Source organism: Myodes glareolus, chromosome 24, assembly GCF_982192425.1.
Source record: "Myodes glareolus chromosome 24, mMyoGla1.1, whole genome shotgun sequence".
Lineage (NCBI taxonomy): Eukaryota > Metazoa > Chordata > Mammalia > Rodentia > Cricetidae > Myodes > Myodes glareolus.
Window position 1 is genome coordinate 47,583,961 of NC_142049.1, and position 5,592 is coordinate 47,589,552.

General features: G+C 44.7%; 1 long non-coding RNA gene across 1 annotated transcript; it reads left to right on the forward strand.

The window, feature by feature from the left end:
- The first annotated feature begins 1,076 nt into the window (after window positions 1–1,076).
- On the forward strand, window positions 1,077–5,301 carry LOC146889976 (uncharacterized). Its single transcript, XR_014999523.2, has 2 exons — window positions 1,077–3,036; window positions 4,528–5,301. It is a non-coding gene; the product is annotated as an uncharacterized LOC146889976 (long non-coding RNA).
- Window positions 5,302–5,592: the final 291 nt, after the last annotated feature.

The window sequence follows — 5,592 nt, forward strand, 5'->3', positions numbered from 1 at the left end:
GCAGAAGAAGGTTGCTTCCTGGGCACAGTACATCCAGAGCTATTGTATTCACCTAGAATCTGACCGTGATTCCCTGAATTTTAGACCAAAAGAAAAAGTCAAGGTTTAACAGTATGCCAATATGTAAAAATTCACCCTTAAAATATTAATCCTGTGTTCTGTGTTAGGGTATTTTAGATTTCCAAAGGAAGGGGGAAGAGGCACAGAAGAAGGAATGGAGATGGGAACAGGAGGAATCAGGTGGGGGAAGATGGCGGGAGAGTGTGTAGGAAAAGACAGAGGGAATCTGGGGGCATTTGGGGATTAGCTAGAAACCTAGAGCAATGGAAACACCCAGGAGTCTCTGAGGGTGACCCTAGCTAAGGCTCCTAGAAATAGGGGATACTGCAGAGCCTGAACTGGCCATCTCTTGTAACCAGGCAAAACTTCCAAGGGAGGAACTGGGACTGGGACATCAGTCCAACCACAAAGCCTTCCACCTGCAATTTGTCCTAGCAGCAAGATGTCCTGAGGCTAAGATGGCATGGAGATCATGGGGGTGACCAACTAATGACTGGAACAGCTGGATACCCATACCTTGGAAGGGAGCTCACTCCTGAAGGGCAGGGCCCGGAGGTGGGCTGTAGTGGCATTTCATTTGTATTTTATTTGTATTTTAATAAATTTTGTTATTTTTATTTTGTATTTTTTATTTTATTTTATTTTATTTTTATTTTATTTTATTTTTATTTGTATTTTAATAAATAAAGCTTGCCTGAGGATCAGGAAAGTTAAACAGTCACACTGGCCAGCCTTACCGACCAGGCAACAATGACACACACCTTTAATCCCAGTAGCCACAATGACACACATCTTTAATCCCAGTAGCTATACTAGCTTTCCATAGAAACCAGGTGGTAGTGGTGCATGCCCTTAATCCCAGAACTAGAGAGGATTGTAAAATGGGAGGAGACAGCTCTCAGTCTCAGTCTCAGTCTCACTCTGAGATTCCTGGAGGCAAGATCGCCATTTCATACCGGTTTGGCCTATACCCCCCACATGTGGACTGAGGATGCTCACCCACATGTCCTGGGTGGTCAATTATTTGCATCTCACCTAAACGGGGAGCCATTCCCCATAGGCTCGAGATGCCATGGTTTTTGAGGGATTTTCACGGTCTTGACCTGGAAAAGCAAGTCGTACCAGCCTAAATATGCCTTAAATTGTCTCTTTATGCGGGTTTTTCACGATTCAAACTCTGCATAACAACCAGGCGGCCCCTGGCTTTTAAAATTCCCGCGGTCTTTCCATTCAAGCCACAACACGTGGCTACCGCCATGTTCATTGGGCTCAGGTGACTTTATCACTCGATTCACTGAGAGCCAGATCACGCGACCAAGCTCTCCCACTGTTATGTATGTCCCGCTTTCCCCTCCCCCTCCTCAGTGTTCACTGAAATCCTCTCCATAGCTGTGATTACAGGTGTTTTGCATACTGACATGCTTTCTGATAGGGCCCATCAGAGAGCATGCATTCTGCCTAATTCCTGTTCTCTATGTATAATGATTGTTTATTTCATCTCGTTTCAGACTACAAAATCATAAACTGGTATGGACTTTTAAGCTGTTTTCTACCATTGTCAGTTCTGCCACTAATCTTAATGTTACAAACAGTTTTTTTTCTTTCTGTCTGTCTTTTTACAAATATAAATCTTACCTATTAAGAGTCAATACAGTCAAACTCAAACCCAATCTTCCAGACAGATTCTGTACTGCAGCTATACCTAATAATCAGCCCTCAACTGCTCAGAGATCTGGGGAATGCGATATTTAAATGTTACAGGTTGGCTCCTAGCAAGCACTCTATTTCCTCCGAGAAGACAGAAGACCAACGTCCATCTGCAGTTTGCTTCGACCATTGGGCAAAGACTGCCTTTCACCTAAACTGGAGACCTCCAAACGTGGACAGGATCACTGGAATCGACAGCCTAGCTGCCCAGGGTCAAGGTAGGCCTGTCTTCCTAAAGATTTCTTGGTCCACAGGGTCTTCAAAAGCCTGGCAGGCTCTACATTAAACAACAAAGGTCAAATGCAACCTTCAGCGACCAGGGAGGACCAAAGCGTAGCTCTGGGTGCCAACCAAGTAAGTTCTCTGTCATTTTTTAATCAGTAACTCAAGTAAAATCTTATCCTTCTCAAAGATCTCTGACAGTCTGATAGCTGAGAGGTTTTGCCAGGTTGTCTCACCAAATAAAAATACTTTTCATTATAATTTCTGTTTTTTACAAACCCAAAAAGTTCTTAATAACAATGTATATGTCTAAAACTTCTGTTTCTCTTATAAGTTCCAGGGAGCCAAATTAAAAAACCCACTGTAAACAGGTCGGATACAAACCTCTCAATTCCCTGGTCCTAAAATTTTTTTCTTAATTTAACTTTGTCCTCTGTTCTGCCAACACCCTAACCAGGTACAAGGGACATTTCCATGCCACAGACACCTGTCCTGTCGGGAGCATAGACCAGCTCTGCCAGGATGTGACCAACACCAGCTTCTCTCGGATCTCCCTCACCCCCACACCCCCCAAAGACGATGCCCACAAATCAGCTGGAAGCAGTCTTGAGAATTCGCGCCCCAATTCCTTCAACCTGTAATGTCTAACCTTCTACTTTTTAGTATAAAAAGGATCCGGGAATGTTAGTCTTCTGCTGCCACTTTAAGAACTAACCACGCCCACCCCAGCCACTTTTGGACCTCCCCCGCAGCCATCTTCTCTCTCTCTCTCTCTGGTGCGTGTGTGTGGGTGCGTGTGTGTGTGTGTGTGTGTGTGTGTGTGTGTGTGTGTGTATGTATGTCTTTGTTTTCTCTATGTTTGTCTATGTTTTCCTTTCTTTAAGTAATAAATGTCTAGCTTTATGTATAGCCTTATGTCCATTTACCCTGCCGTTCACCGTATCCAGCTGCCTGACTCTGCCGCTCACCCGGGGACCCTGACTCCCCCCGCTGCATGGCGCTGCCACTTGCAGCTGCTCCGCGAGCTGCCTGGGACATCCCACCATGGTAATATTTTTAAAAAAGAACAATACACGGAACATCTTTTCTTTCTCATTTCAAGATCTTCCAGAGTTTCTCAGAAATGGCAAGATGGTCCAACTGCAGCCTGCTTGACCTCTCCCCCTAACACTTTTGAATTCTTACTGTGTCATAAATAAACATATATTTCCGTTTCCTTGGGAGAGTCTTTCTGTTGGGGACATTTCTCCACTCTCTTCTCACATCTCTGACCCCTTTATATCAGCCTTTGTCCCGTACCATCTTGACAAAGCTGAACAGACTGAAAGAGTGCAGTACACCTACTGCCTCAGATTGCAAGGCCTGCCTCCAGGGACAAGGTTGGGCTGCCCTTCAAGAAAAGACCAGAATTGCTGCCCTAGGGAATCCTTAGCCAGGCAGAGCACTCAGATGCACACCACTATGTCCAATATTGTATGCGTGTGCCAGAGATCAGAATGGATCTCAGATTGCAAACTGTTTGACCTTCAGGCCCCACAGAATTTGAGTCTGACGTTTTCAGGATAGTATGTGAAAGATTATGGCACGAGTGACCTGGAAGGTCCCACTACAGGTTGGAGAGGCCACGGCAGGTGGGAGACAGACAGATACAAAATACAGAGAGAATTTGGGTATGGAGAGTTTACTTAGTCGATATTTGGAGGGTAATGGGGTGTGGGGGAAGAGAGAAAGAGAGATAGGGACGGGAAAGGGGGCAGGAGGGAGGCAGAGGCTGCCTCCTCAGAAGAGAGGACACAGAGAGACAAAGAAAGAGACTTGAGACCAGCATGCCTGGGCAGCATGAAGGGGGAGATTGAGAGTGGGCAGGGTTTGTCTCTTAAAGGAACAGGATACCCAGGTGACAGGGCAGGCCAGCATAATTATAATTGTAACATTCCCATCTTTTCTTATAATTAAAAAGGCAAGGAGTTAGGCATGGCAGGTTAAGAAGATGAGGGTGTCGAGTTTTCAAGACTGCTTCCTGCTGATTTGTGGGCATCAAATTCTTGGGGAATGCTGTTGGAACTCCTTCAGCCAATAGCCTTTACGATACTGGCCCACTTTGGGCATGGTCTCACGTATTATAAATGCAGAGGAAAAGCATGTGCAGGTGCTGGAAGCAAAGACCTATATTTGGTTATAGCCATCTTAGTCACAAATTAAGTAAGCTGTTCAGAAGCCTCTGTAGGGCAAGTTCTGGGCCCAGATAACCCTCATCGCCCTGTGAGTTAAGATCCCCTGAAGACCTGTGGATCTCAGGTACCAGAAGTAATTAGCATTTCCCTTGTTAGTAAATATTTACAGACCCTCAGCATCTCCTGATCCATTCCTATCAGATAGGGGATGGCTCCAGATCTGACATTCTAGCATCCTACCCTCCCCCCTGCCTTTTCGCTATATATTTCCCCTGAGAAGAAATAACATTTGGCAATTTGATCAGAAAACAGACTTGCTGTCCATTTCTCGTGTCTCTTGCCCCTTCATTCCTCTCTCTTCCAGGTTCGTACTCCCGTTCGTGTCCCACTGGTCGGGACAAATGGCACCCGAACAGGGACCTGTGGAAACTGTGGAGGTTTGAGGAACACCACTGCACAGAGGACAGGCCTGTCTTCACTCAGTGAGCCACCACAGCCAGCAGTGCTAAGCACTGGCTCAGTGAAGAATCACCAAGGAGAACCCGACCGTGAGTCAGATTTAGAGATTTGGACACACAGTGACACAAGGTAAAATTATACCATGGGACAACAATTAAGTAAACAGTTTATGCACGAATTCAAGGAGTTCCTCGAGACATGAGGAGTAAGGGTAAAATCCACGCTGCTCCACCCGCCAGAGCTTGGAAAGGCAGGCTGGCAGGCAGAGAGAGACTGTGTCCTACCCGCTGCCATGTGGTGCAGCTTCAACTGGAAGCTGAAGGCTGGTTTGAAATAAGGCAGTCTCTGAGAGCTGCAGCTTCAGGACAATTAGAAATGAACAAGCAGGTTAAATACGCTTCTTTTTCATTTCACAATTTTGCTTCTTTGTCAAAAATCTGTTGTTTATAAGTGTACAAATTTACATCCAAGATGAATTTCAGTTCTGTGGGTTGTTCAGGTTCTCCTGAGTTTTCATCTTTCCTATAGAGCCGAGGCTTGTTCTCTCGAGGTCTGTGAAGAATTCTGCTGTGATTTTAATGAGCGTTTGCATTAAATCTGTAGATTGATTTCAGTGAGGTTGTCATTTTTGCTGTGTTGGTTCTATCTTCCTAAGAGAATAAATCTTTTCATTTTCTGATGTCTTAAATTTCTTTCTTGAAAGATTTAAAATTCTTATCATACAGGTTTGCCATTTGTGTGGTTAGAGTTACTCCAAGATATTTTATGGTATGTATGGCTATTGGAAAGGATGATGGCTCTCATCTACCATTGGTATAAAAGAGGAGAATTTTGGGTTGTTTTCAGTTTCTGCTGTGAACATAGTTGAGCACGTGTCCTTATGGTATGGTTGAGCATCTTTTGTATATAGGCCCAAAAGGGGTATTGCTGAGTCTTAAGGTAGATGGTTGCCTAATTTTCTGAAAAATTG